The sequence below is a fragment of the Rhinolophus sinicus genome, linkage group LG02, assembly GCF_036562045.2.
Source record: "Rhinolophus sinicus isolate RSC01 linkage group LG02, ASM3656204v1, whole genome shotgun sequence".
NCBI lineage: Eukaryota > Metazoa > Chordata > Mammalia > Chiroptera > Rhinolophidae > Rhinolophus > Rhinolophus sinicus.
Genome location: NC_133752.1, coordinates 134,755,080 through 134,769,973, shown reverse-complemented (window position 1 = coordinate 134,769,973; position 14,894 = coordinate 134,755,080). Strand labels below are relative to the sequence as shown.

The following is a 14,894-nucleotide window of genomic DNA, read 5'->3' as shown; positions in this document are numbered from 1 at the left end:
TGAAAATAGTATAATAGGAGGTAGCCCTTGCTGCATGTTTCCTTCAAGCTTCCATAATAATAAAAAAGATATGTGATTCATTTTTCCCTTACCCAGGATTCATTTTTCTGACCGTTTCTTCATAGTTGCCAAAATAATGGAGCAATACTGACACAAGAGGTATAGAAAAGAAAATACTAAATTATGTCCACTGGCTGATTTTTCTTCCTTGAGAATCTAATTATAGGGAATTGAACTTAACCTATCGGACATTAATGGTGATTTCCTGAGAATAAGTTGTGAAATGAATTAATGTGGAATGAGTTACAAGATCTTTTTCAGAGGTTTGCAAAAAATAGAAGGTCTGTTCACGTGCTTGGGCTCATTTGGTTTTGGCTTAACTAGGTGCTGGCACCATTTCCTAGCATGCTAGGTCTGAAACAATGGCCTATATAGGAGCAGCAGGGTTGGAAGGCATCTCAAGTAGGGGAAAGCACCTAAGCAGGTATGGGGCAGGTGAGTTGAAGGAACAGGAACCTGGAGAGACAGTAGTTATGTGCGTGTGGGTTGGTTGGACCGGCTAGAGATAGGTTTTAAAATAACTAAGCAGGAAGGAAATAAATTTTGTAATGACAAAAAAGAATAGTACACATGATCACTTTCTCTTGGAAGTTATCTGAAAATAGTTGGCACAATCTGTAAAAACACAAGCAAATACACATGACTATTTATGCAAATGCATCTATGATATTTGCGATTTCAAACAAATAGAAGTAGACTTTGAAAAAATTCCCATGAAGTCTACGGTCCTGCTCCCCTCCCCAACCGCAACATTTGCATCACTGAAACGGTGGCACTGGATTTTCATTCCCTTCTTATTCCACTAACATTTACTGAGCTCTCACTTCGAGCTTAGCACAGAGTGATGCTCTTTTAGGTGTGAGAATCACTGGAAAAAAAATGCAGGCTTTGTGGAGTTGGGCAGACCCTCTGGACTGCTGTTCTTAGTTGGGGCATTTGCGTTGGAGCCGTGGGTGGATGAATGAGCCCTGTTGCCCTGCCCCCACTTCCATTTTACTAGTTAAGCAGCCTCTGCCATCTTGACTTTATATCAAAAATTGTGGGGAAAATGTGTCTCAACCTCCTCTTAAAATGCCACTTTTCATCTGCACACAATATGCCCAGTATTCTTCAGATGGTTAGAAGATACATTGACATTTGGGGGGATTCCTTACCCGCCTCATTTCCTTGAGAACCAAATTCTGAAGCTCTTTCCAGTCTTACCAACACCCGATGGAATCCCTGCTTATATGCATATTTTCGGTGCATCAATATGTTTGGCATTTTCTCCCTGGAAACGGTTTCTCACACCCACATTGCAAGTGTGTGATCTGTGATTCCATCTCCTGCTAGTTTCGGCATCCCCTTTGCCTGCAGTGAGGGCTGAGAACATGACTCAGCTTAGGGAAATGATACAAAATGTGGTTGTTAAAATCTCTTTCAAAAGAGTCTTTTTCTGTGTGTGCAGTTACTATGCTGGGTGCAACCTATGACTTCCTTCACCTAAAACAATGCAGCAGGTTTGAACAGTAGGATCTCAGAATCAGAATATTAAATGGGCCTAGAAGGCACTGGCTCAGTGTTAAGCCTTTGCATATCATTTGATTTCAAAGGGGAGCCTCTACCCTGTTTTTGACGATGTTTTGAAGAAAAAGGCACATAATTTTGCACAATGATTATCCTTTCAGTGTTTGCAGTCTTTTCTATAAGGAGAACTTCTCTTTCCCGTTTGGTATTTTGCTTCACAAAGTAAATAAGGGGCCCTGTTGTTTTGTCTTAATCAGTGAGAGGAATCCTGGGGTGTCCTGGTGTAATTAGTAGTGTTGATTTTAGTCCCTCCCAGTTTTAGGAGACCCGTTTGTATCAGTGTGTTCTCAGACATGATAGGTGGCAACAAGCACCTTTTGATGTTTAAGAATGAATTCCTCTAAATATGGAATTGAAAAACAGAAGGGTATTTCAAGCATTACATCATAAGTCAACATTTCCATTTTCTGAGGATGTTTCTCCAGGAATAGGTGTCATTCCATTGATGGGAAATGGGTTCTGAGAGATTTCTTTTAGGAACATAATGGTCCCACCCTTAAACATACCCATTTCAGACTAAAATCTGATTTAATAATACAGTATTGATCTTTATGAGAAAAATAATTGTATGGAAGAATTTAGGTTGTTAAATAAAAGAATGCGTTGGATAGAAATTGTAAAACTTTTAAAAATATGACATAGAAGTAAAAGGATCAGAAATCAACAGTATTAAAATGATAGGAAGATCTGACGAAACTGTACACTTACTACCTCTGAATTTTCCTGTATAGAAATTCTATCTCAATTTTTAAATTTAGAATTGAAAAAGGTTTGGAGAATAGTTAATGGAGACAAAGTTCATGATATGGCATAGCATTGTGGTTAAAATTAATATGGAGAATTAATATGAAAAATTACTCATGAAAGATCTGAGTATGGAAGAATTAAGAAGCTTTGGAAACACTTGATGAAGAATAGAGTTGAAAAGGAAATGGCAAAGACGTATTGCTGAGACAGAAAGGAAATCCTATAGGAAATAAGAGGGCAATTCCCGAGGGAGGATTAGAATGGAGGACTGTATTCCAATTCGGGAAGCTCCTTAATGATGTGGTTAGGAACAGTAGGTAGAGAGGGAAGTTGTGGAGCCCTGACTAGGCGCAGGCACAAAATAGGAAGATGTAGATGAAGGAAAGAGAAGTGTTTCATAGTATCTTCAGGCAGGTGTGTTTTGTATGTAAATACTTTTGTAATAAAAGGGCAAATGTGAAAAAAAAAGATGAAAAAAATAAATACTTTTTATAACTCAGGTTGGGGTAATAGAAAAGAGTTTATTCTCTGGGTTCTTTTTCTTTTTTTCTTTTTAAAGATGCTTCTATTGATTTAATTCTGAATGACTAACTGGGGAAAGGGATAAAAATACTTGTATTAATAAGGAACAGATTATAATATAGGCTAGTTATGGTAGTGTGGTTGTCTAAATAATAGCCCCCACAGATGTCCACCTACTAATCCTCATAGATTTGTTTCCCTACCTTGTTACCTATATTCCCATATATGGTAAAAGAGACTCTGTAGCTGTAATTAAGTGAAGGATCTTGAGATGGAAGGTTTATACTGGATTGTCTGGATAGGCCCTGAATGTAATTACACGGTCTTTATAAGAGGGAGATAGAAGATCAGAGGAAGGGTAGGGAATGTGATGATGGCAGCAAAAGGTTGCAGTGATGCCAAGGGGCCATGAACAAAGGAATGCAGGTAACCTCTAGGAGCTGGAAAAGACAAGGAAACAGATTATCCCCTGGAGCCTCTAGAAGGAATGCAGCCCTGCTGGCACCTTCCTTTTAGCCCTAGTGAATCAAATTCCAGACTTCTGACCTCTAGAACTATGAGAGAATAGATTTGTGTTGTTTTAAGCCACTAAATTTGTTACTGCTGCATAGAAAACATACAGGTGGTAATTTGTAGATAGTTCCAAGTGGAATTGACTTCGCTTTTGTTTAAGTCTGAGCTTTGACAATGCCACAAATTTTAAAAGATTCTGGTTCTGTGTTTTATGTTCTGTGGGTTGACGAATATATTTCTCCAACGTTGGGGAACTTGGATATGGACTAGATTCAAGGCCATCTATGCCGTGTTTGGTTTTGTAGAAAAATATTTTCCACATAAATACCCTCATTTGATCTTCCTAATAAGGGTTTTATTTCCCGTTGTACAAATGAGTTAACTGAGGCTTGGTGAGATAAATGACCTGCCTAAAGTAAGTGGAGAGTCACAACTTTCACCCCATCCCTAAGAAAATCAAAAGCCTGTGCTCTTTCTGGGGACCCACAGCTGCCTCCTAAGAGGGAGTCTGTATCTGTGGGTCTATGAGTCTATATCTGAGGGCCTCATTGTATTGGGAAAGCACCGATGATGACATGAACATTTCATAAGATAATAGTTCTTTTTACTTTAATGAGAAAAGGAAAAGTGTTCCTGTTGTGGAATTAGGAATACCTTTGCCAGGGGATTTTCCTTAGCCAGCAAAAGAAATGTCTCAGAAGTGCCATCTCTTATTGTCTTCTTGCCTGTCCTGGGTTTCAGTTATCCAGGTTTGGGCCATCATTTCCAATCTGAATAGTATTTTCCTCCATGGAGAAATGAGAACAGTGAGTTTTGTGGTTCCAGGTTTCTCTATTAACACTGAGTCATTTGTCCTAAGTAGGTGGGTAGCCTGTCCGTTTTGTTCTGATTCTTCCTTTGAACATAGCTTTCACAGCCCTTTTCATTGTCTGCAGCATGTTTCATCAGCTCATCTTATTCTGGGCGTTGCCTTCCTGACGGTGTTGTTATAGGTTTATGTCATTGTTTATTCATCCTTGGTCCTGCCCCTTCCCTTCCATCTTTTTTTTAAAGGTCCTTTAAAAACCTCATTTTTTCTGAAGAACTCCCAGTCCAGCCTCGTTCTTCCTTAGGTGACTCTTCTCTTTTAGGATCATTGCAGTTGAGTCTGGTGAAGGTTTCTTGGACAATTCATACATAGTACAGTGTTTGACCATAATATGGATTTATATATCTGAAATATCGTGGGACAACAGATTTCTGTTATTTACTGTGTGAATAATATTTTGAAGTAAATATATTCAAAGCAGCTTTAACCATCTATGTAAATTGGCAGAATAACTGAAAACATGAAAACAAGATGTAGAGGTGAAGTTTTCGAGTAAAAGAAATGATTGCTACAGTGAATAGAGAGCTGTAGATTCTGAAAGAAAGATAATATCCTAAATTATGCCCCTACTTTAATTTTTAAAATCTTGAAGAGAAAAAATTTGCCCATTGCCTTTTTTTTTTTTTAAAAAAAGAAATATCTGAAGAGTAAATTCATGGAAGTATAATTGCTGAATCAAAAGTTATATACATCTAAAATTTTAATAGATACTAACAACTATTCAAAAAAAGTTGTACTTACATAAAAGTTTTATTTTCCCACATACTCTTCAGAACTGAGTGTTATTTATAGGTAAAAAATGGTATCTTGTTTTTAATTTGCTTTTATTCCATTAATGAATGGAATTCAGCATCTTTTAATGTAAATATTAGCAATATGTTTTTATTTTTGCCTATGGAGTTTTTATTTTTGCTTTATGGAACTTTATTTATTTACTATAAGAAATTAAAAATTTGAGGTCAGTGCTAAGTTTTGTGTTTTTTTTTACCACATTCCACTGCTGTTATTTGTTTTTAAGTATCTTTTTACTTGTCAGTTATAGTTGGCATAAAATATTATATTAGTTTCAGGTGTACAACACAGAGATTAAACATTTGTATAACTTAAGAAGTGATCACAATGATAAGTACCAATATGACGCCATACATAGTTGTTACAATATTATTGAGTATATTCCCTATGCTGTACATTGCATCCCTATGACTATTTTTATAACTGGCAATTTGCACATCTTAATCCCTTTCTCTTTTTCACCCATCCCTCCAGCCCCCCTGCCATCTGGCAACCATCAAAATGTTCTCTGTATCTATGAGTTCATTTATGTTGTGTTTGTTTTTTAGATTCCACTTATAAGTGAAATCATATGGTATTTGTCTTTCTCTGTCTTATTTCACTTAGCATAACACCCTCTAGGTCCATCGATGTTGTTGCAGATGGCAATATTTCATTCTTTTTATGGCTCAGTAATATTCCATTGTATATACATGCAACCTCTTCTTTATCCATTTGTCTGTTGATGGACACTTAGGTTGCTTCCATATCTTGCCTATTGTGAATAACGCTGCAACGAACATATGGATGCATATGTCTTTTCAAATTAGTGTTTTGGGTTTCTTCAGATAAATACCCAGAAGTAGAATTGTTATAGCCTTTACTTTAAAGTCTGTTTTGTCTGATATAATTATTGCTACCCTAGCATTTTTTCCTTCATTTTCATGAAATGTGCTCTTCCATCCCGTTACTTTCTGTCTGTGTGTGTCTTTCAATCTGAAGTGAGTCTCTTGTAGGCAGCATGTGTATGGGTTTTGTTTTCTTAAACATTCAGCCACCCTATGTTTTTGATCGAAGCATTTAATCCATTTACATTGAAAGTAATTGTTGATAAATATGTAGTTATTGCCATTTTATTATTCATATTTTTTTATTTTTATTTTTTCTATCTTAAAGAAGTTCCTCTAACATTCCTTGTAATATTGGTTTAGTGATGATGAATTCCTTTTTTTTCTTGTTTGGGATTTGTGGAGGTTTTTTGACTATACAAAAATGTTTACATTTCTATAATTAGATCATCCATCTTTTCTTAATAGTTTCTACACTTCATGTCTTACTTAGAAATTAGGGTTGTCAAATTTAGCAAATTAAAATAAAAGACACCAGTTAAATTTTAATTTTTAATAAACAGTGAATAATTTCTTTGTGTAAGTAAGTCTAACAGAATATTTAGGACATATTTACACCCAAAAATCATGTTAGAAAGACATTTTTTTCTCATTTTAAGCTTATTTTTTAAAATTCAGGTATTCTAGAGCATTCATGGTTTGTTTTTTACAATTAAGTTTTGGATCCATCTTAATATTTATTTATTTATTTATTTATTTATTTATTTATGGTGGGAAGAATAAGATGAGGTCCCTGATCTCAGGGTTCTTAGAATCAAGTTGGGAAAACAGGCAGATGTATAAAGAGTAATTACCACACAGTGTGAATAAAACCTTAAAAGAAGTTTGTACATTGGGAACATAGAGCTACAGTGGTTTCCCTAGGCCTCTGCTTTAGAAGATCTGGGGTGAGAAAATTACTTGTCTGGGCTGCAACTGTTAAGGACACCCATCTTAATCAGTAGGAAAACATTGCTAAGCCCAAACACCATAATTTGTTGTTAAATAATGGCTTTGGGGATAAAATTAGGGATAACTTCTATTTGTTCCTAATCCAGGGACTGGTGTTAAAGAAATTGTTTTCTTACTTATCTCCATCTGAGATGCATATATTAAGATGGAAAGTAATCATTTGCTTGTTAAATCTATTTTGTTTCTTAATACCGCTACATTTAAGCCTACCTGTACAGGACTTGGAAAGCTGACTACGAGGGGTACAAGAGGGCAAGGGGCAATGCCAAAATTTTAATTTGATCAAAGGAATTTCCTGTGATTTCAGTGGGATAGTCTTAGATTGAAGAAGATATTTGGAAAATATGTGTTATTGCCAACATTTAAAAGTCATTGTATGAGTTGTGAGCCCCAAATGTATCATGCTCACCATTATGATTACCACCCCTTATTGGGTATTAAATACTCACTATTAGGCAGCCATCTGCCTAAGCACCTGGCATACATTATTTCATTTACTCCTCAGGATAACCCTGTAAGGTAGATGTTATTATCCCCATTTTACAGATGAAAAAGTTAAGACTCAGAGGGATTAATTATTTTTCTTAGTTAGCAAGTTGCCAAGCCCCTGTTCAAACCCAAGTTTGTCTAACTCAAGCTCATGATCTGAAATACTGTCCTACACTTGCCAGGCTATTTAGGATTTTCCATCAGTGTGAACTTAAAATATAATCTTTCCAATTTATACTTAATTCAACACTTTATTGGTCAAAAATAAAACACCTGCCAGTTTGTTATATATGCTGCCAAAGCTGAATGCACATTTTTCTCTCCAGAAACGATAGGTTTGGGCCTTGATTTAATTTCCTGAATATGCACGAAGAGTAGGCAAGCTTGAGGAAGAACTTTCATACAGTTGAACATTACTACTCTAAATTCACCTAATTGGAGAAAATAGTTAAGAAAATGTAAGGATGTTTATAACATTTATAAATCTATAATCAGCCTTTCATCCATACGTAGGAACCGTCTGTAGAACAGAGCCATGATCTTGATACAATACCTCCCAAGCTTTTAAAAGCCCTTAGTTAATCACAATATCATTGCTGAACTGGAGTGGGCAAAAATAGGCTCATGATAGAGCAAATCACAAAAAAAAAAAAAAAAAGAAAGAAAAACTGCTAAGGATATCTATTCTGGTTCCTGTATTCCTACTGTAATTTATAGTGGAATTTTTTTTTCCTATTTTTTTTTACCTTAACAAACATTGCTTTCCCACAATTATGAAGGCTGGAGGTCTGAGGTCAGCGTGTCAGCGTGGTTGGGTTCTGGTGAGAACCCTCTTCCTGATTACACACGGCCATCTTCTTGCTGTGTTCTCACATGGTGGACAGTAGAGAGCTATAACAGAACTGGATACAGCGTCTAGGTTCTCTGTTCAAATGCCTTCCTGTGATCACATAGGAAGACAAGTATACTTTTTTCTTGTCAAGGCCCTATGATTGCTTCAAACAGCAACTAACCACAGTGGCTAATTACGGTCAATAGTATAGCTCAATTAAGTCAAAACCAGATTCAATGTTATTATCAGTCTTTAATATCTTTTGGTAGAAAAGTCTTGAAATCTTTTAAAAATCATTGATCAATAGATCAAGTCAAATGTTTTCCTGAGGTGCATTTTAATGAAAGCTCCTTCTAGAAAGCCCATAGCATGGAGTCTTGCTGAAAATCAAAATACCTACATCAAAGTTTTCTAGATTAGATATCAATGATCAGCAATTCCTGCCTGAAAATCTGTGACATAGTCACCTCTCAGCTGTCAAATTTCAATTGTATATTTGTTTATACATTTGAGACTTTTATGGAAAACTTTGAAAGGCTGTCTGAAACCCAGCTCCGAGTAGACAAAGTTATACAGGAATGAATACATGTCAGGGTTTTTGGTTTTCATGATAAAATATCGTTTTGTCACTTCCATGTCAGGAATTAACCTGACAGAAGACTCTCCTTTCAACCAGTAACATAAAATGTTTCCTCAGGGATTTCAGTCTTGAATGATTTGCTCTTCAGTTATTGTCAAAAACCATTTTTGATACTTAAAAAGCCTTAAGTCAGTTATGCCCAGATGTGAGTAATTATTAGCATCACTCGGAAAGCTGTTTAAAACCTCAGTCTGATTCAGGAGATCTGAGACCTTAGAATCAATATTGTAAAAACTCCTCAAATGATTTCATTAGCCAGGTTTGTAAAACTACTATTTTAACGGCCTTTTAAATGTGTTATACAGATTACTTTATGTAAAAAATACACAATCTAATTTATCGAATGTAGCCCTAGCAACAAAGTATTTTTCTGACGAATTGGCATGCTTCCATTTTTTTTGTTTTGTTTTGTTTTTTTAAATGGCAACGGTGTAATGAATCTCTGTTCCTTTTTCCTTGGGTGCTGGGACATTCAGAGGTGAGTTCCATTGATGCTTAAGGCAGGAGCTATTCCTAGCCTGGAATTTCTATTTTTTTCCCATCCTAATTAAATTGTACTTGATCTTTACTGTCAGTTTAAGGATTTTGTTGTACTCAGGTCTTTTGTTTTTATTGTTACCTACTTCAGGTTCTTTTGAAAAGTAGGTCATGTTATAAATAATAAACAAGCTTTAGAACAGGAATAGATAGCACCTATTCTAAAGGTTTGGCAGATGAAATCACTACATTTTTATGTCATTTGGCTATGCTACTATACAGAGGCTTGGCAGACTGGACTGACATTTTGCCTGCAGAATTATTTTATGATTGTGATAATGATGAAGCATTTGTAGACTTTAAAATAAGATTTTATCAAAATACATAAGTGCAACTTCCTGTAATGACATCGTATTTCTCATGGAAATATGGGTAAAACTTGACAACTGAAAAAGTTTCCAAGGTTTATTGTATGCCTGATATGTAAATGTAGATAAATGATATATGCCTATTCTAAGAATGGTCAAGCGAGTGCTTTAAAGTTGATAGAATTTAGCAAGACAAAATAAATCAGAAACGTGAAGAAAATGAGACAAAGTATGAGAGGTGGCACAGAAAAAGCTGTGTAGTCTTGCTAGAGTTGGGCCAAATTTTAACTTTCTAGTAGCCTCCATGAAAAGCAAAATTCTCTGCTCAGGTAAATGAGAAGTACTTGTAATAATAAATCTAGAAAGATTTCCATTTCCTATAGGGTCTCTTGGAGAAAGTACTTTGGAGTAGATCGCCTTGTCTTGATTGGTACAGTTACCATCATACGATACTAGTAAATTATAATGCAGTTCAGATTTTTATACGAACTGGTTAAGTTTAAGAAGTTTTCCAGCCCATTAAAAAAGGTCACCATTTTCTCTCCCTATTAGCCAATAGAACAGGCATTGTGGCATTGGAAGAAATCTCATTTGGTGAGACAAAGTCAAAGGAAATATATTTTTTACTAATTTTTTTCTTATTAAGTTTATTGAGGTAATGTTGGTTAATAACATTATATAAATTTCAGATGTACAACACTATAATTCAATATCTGTATAATGGAATATTATGTGCTCACCACCCAAAGTCTAGTTTTCTTCCCTCACCATATATTTGTCCCCCTTTACCCAATTTGCCCTCCCCCCTGCCCTCCCCCCAACTATTCTGTTATCTGTATCTATGAGTTATATTTTTATATTTAGGATGATATATACCAAATCTTTGTCTTTTTATCTGGTACAATTAGATCTGCTGCTATCCTATCTTGCCAAATAGAACAAAGCCCCTCCCCTTGGAAAATCTAGCACCAGGGTCTGGATTTCTACCCCCTACCCTTCCCCCCAAGACCACGCCACCCCCCATCCCCACTCTCCTGTTTTATCTTAGGGCACCTTTATGCACAAAAGTATGTGGAGGCCATGAAAATGAAATTAGGCAATTTCAGAAATAGCCAACTAAGTAGCTTCATGTTTCACACCAAATTTTTTAAACTATTAGAATTTACACAGTGCTTCTTAAACTTTATCGTGTATTAGCATCACCCAGGAGCTTCTCAAAACTGCAGATGTCTGGGCCTCACAACCTCAAATTCTGATATAATCAACCAGGGGTTGAAACCCAGGAAGGTGAATTTCAGCGAACACCAGAAGTGATGTGAATTTGAGAAAAGCTAGCTGAGGGGTAAATAGTACAGGTTTAAAAAGCATACAGATATGGTTTTTAAATCATTATTTGTATCATTATTTTAAGTTGTGTAATCTTGGGCAAACTAATCTTTCTTTGCCTTTGTTTCTTTGATTGTAAAAAGGTTAAAATTCTTCCAGCACAGGGTTATTGTAAGGATCCAGTGAGATTAAATGTCCTACCAGAGCACATGAGGGCAGTGAACACTTAATAAATGCTAACTACTGTTATCCCAATATACTTTCAGAGCTCAACTCAGGGTAGGGCCAACCCTTAGGAAAGTATTTATAAAGGGACCCACAGCACTTACTCCTGTTTTTATGGTGTTTGTACCCAACCGTGTGGGAGTAAAAACTGCTTTCCATTAGTGTTTCTACACACCCCAACTTTTTGAAGTCCTCAGATAGAGTAATCATCATTATTTTTTGTTTGTTTTGCTTATTGCCTGCATCACCGTCCTGATTTCACTCTATCATATTCACATCTCATCAGGCCATTTATCTAGTTTGCCAAATGCCAAAAAGAGTGATTTTTTAAAAAAAAGTTCCTCTTTAGTCCCACCATCATGGAATTATGAAAAACTGAATTTTAAGTCTAAACCCCTTTGCAAATAACTTTTTCTGACCCATCTGAAAGCTGCCTGATAAAATTGGAGGAAACTGAGGCAGGGGAATGCATTCCATTAAGGCACTAACGGCCCAGTTTGAAAGAGCCACACTTTAATTATGTCACAAGGATCAATTTAGAGATAAGCTCAGTAAATCCTATAACTGGATGGTGAACATAAGCATTACTGTACAGAGAAGTAAGTTTTTTCTGTAGGGGAGGAAAACTTTTCCCTCCACCCATCTTTGGTTCATTGACTGTGGTGCTAAATTAGACCGACAAAGACGGATTAACAAGAGAAAAGCAAAGAAGTTTATTAACATGTGCATCATCCATTCATGTGGAAGCATTCAGTGGTGCGTAACTCAAAGAGGTGGTTAGAACTCGGGCTTACTTAGCATCTTTTTAAAAAAGCAATAAATTTTCGAGACATGAAAAGACAAAGGAAAGAGACTTTAATTTTCTAGGGCAGCATATTATAGGGAGGTGAATACATGGGGGAACTAATGAAAGAGCTAGTCAGTAAAGTTTGTAATATAGATTCCTCTGGTGCCCTCTCTGGGCCGATAATGGTCTACAGTTGCCTCCATTGATGAGCGTCTGTCTTTCCTGGAAGAAAGGGGAGGGGGAGCACCTTACAAATTTATGTCCTGCTTTTAAGCAAATAAGGGGAGGGTGGAGAGTTTTTCTTGTATATGCTTCTCAATTGCCATCAGCTCAAAATAATCCTTATGCCAAAGTGGCATTTTCTGCTACCCTTCATTCCATTGAAGGGAGCTGGGGCGTCTTAGAACTGTGTGAAATGAAAGCAGGCATTAATTATTTATAAAGAAATGCGAACATTTTTATACAATATTTTATAAAATATTTTATATATTACCTCAAAGAAGGCTTTTGAAGTGATTACAAATTCTATGTTGAATTTGCTAGCTCATGTGAATGATGTTTTGTCATTTGAAATATTAAAATAAAGTTTTGTCCTAAGGGCTCTCTTATAGGGGGTAGAATGCCAAGAAGCTTCTAATTAAAACAAATATCTGGGTCCAGCATGTTCCAGTTATTATTTTCTCTCTTCCTCTCCTATTTATCCACATTCTTTTTTAGTAAATGTTCTTCAGATTGTGTTTTAGATAATAGGTGTAAGTGTTCTAACCACCTTCATCGGTGACTATTTTTCTATCTCAACTGTACAACGTTGTGGTAAAGAATTTAACCAATAGCAACTAGAGAATATAGTCAGTAATGTTGCAACAACTATGTATAGTGCCAGACTAATTGGGGGAATCACTGCATAAATTATATAAATGTCTAACCACTGTGCTGTACACCTGAAACTAATATAAAATAATATTGAATGTCAACTATAACTGGAAAAATAAATTAACAAATAAAAATATATGAAAAAACAATGACTAGAAGAGGAATACAAAAGATACTCACTGAAGCATTTCACTAGAAAATTGACTGCAAAACACATTACTTATGGAAGTTACATGCAAATTCATTAAAATAGTGTTACAAATCTAAGCAAGTTCCCCTGCCTTTTTGTTGTTATCAGACCATTTTAACCACTTATAAGAGTACAGGTCTGTGGTATGAAGTACATTCACACTGCACCCTCACACTTTGGTGAAGAATCTAGTTTATCTTTGTACCAATAGATTCTGGAGGAGCAGGATCTCAAGACAAAATAATTCCTCAAAACAAAAGGGGAAGGCAGGGGAAGGGGAAAGAAGGTAGGTAGGAATGAAGGTAAGAAGGAAGGGAAGGAAATTCATCCTGAGACAGCTTTTACCTTCCCTTGCACACTTGAGTTTAGGCATCTGAAGCTGTGAGTCTCGTAGCTGGGAAAAGAATTGTGGAAGTGAGGGGATTGGGATTTCAAAGACTGTAAAATATAACTACAACTATACTATGTCCTGATTATTTTTGGAACGAGGCCTCAACTTTCTTAACACTCACAACTTGCAGTTTCTTAAAATTTTTCATGGACAACAAGGCTGCAACAGTGACAGTTTCCCCTTCATCAGTAGCAAGCAGTTGTTTAACAACATCTATGTGTCTAATAACAGGCAAGGACAAAGTCAGTGACCTTACGGGAAACAAGGATATGTATGTATATTAATATATATCACAGGTTAATGATAGCACAAGTCTTGAAAACAATGTGTTGCTACAGGGATTCAGAAAAAGGAGTAATTTCTGTAAACAGGAATGATTTTTGCTTAATTGTTATAATGACTCAGTATTCACTTAGTACAAATTTTAATTGAAATAATATAAGATATCAATAAAAATCTCAGTTTATATGCAAAATTTGAAATTATATTATGCACAGAAAGGAGCGACGATTGTGTAATTCCAAAGCCAATCTGCAGAAACTGTTCTTGTTGATGCCACGTGATGGCTGCATTATAGGTGGAAGAGATATACCCAACATTCTTTGTCAGTTTTCGGGGAAAATAGGTCATGAATTATGAGAGCTAGGATTAGTGAGAGCTCCTCAGGAAGCATTTCTCTGTTAACACGTTGCGTACGGATCACGAGAATCTTCACGAGGGATTTAAACCCCGCCGTAGGCAACGTGTTAAATGCACTGCCCTTGTTCTCTAAAGACTCTGATGTTCTCGAGGGCAAATAGTTTGCATTGTTTTCTTTTCCGGAGACAGCAGCACTGCTCTAGTATAACAGAACGAACCTTCCAGTGGATGAAATGGAAATAGCTTGCAGAATGTAAACTTCTTGTATGAAAGCTAAATTCCCAGGATCTCGCTCTCTAATGGCCAAAGATGAGAGATCATGGCTGTGGAACATACCTCAGCTTTATTTCCTGTGAATGAGATCAGTGCTGGAATTGGAAATAGAGCCCATCATTGATAAGACAGAAATATAGTGCTAAGACTTTGCAAAATTTATCAAGAAAGTGGTCAGTGGTTCAAAATGATGGCTAATCCCACCTAGAAGCATGGGAAAATGTATTAAATTCAACCATTTATTTGTCTGTTCATTAATAAAAGCCTTCATGGAGTGAAGCTGCATCGACTGGAAGGCTACAGCATAGGTCTTTCCGACTAAATTTAAACAGTGGCTTTAACTGTGTGTGTGTGTGTGTGTGTGTGTGTGTGTGTGTGTGTGATTAGGGTCATTTGGGTTGAGTGCTGAGGTCTAGTTTGATTTGTTTGAGAATGTCAATCCATAAGTAATTTTTAGACTGATCTGAGCCACTTTATT

At 36.1% G+C, this 14,894-nt stretch overlaps 1 protein-coding gene across 1 annotated transcript in view; it reads left to right on the top strand.

The window, feature by feature from the left end:
* Nucleotides 1-14,894, top strand: part of KCNMB4 (potassium calcium-activated channel subfamily M regulatory beta subunit 4) — a 55,580-nt gene that overhangs the window by 37,124 nt on the left and 3,562 nt on the right. The window lies entirely within an intron of this gene.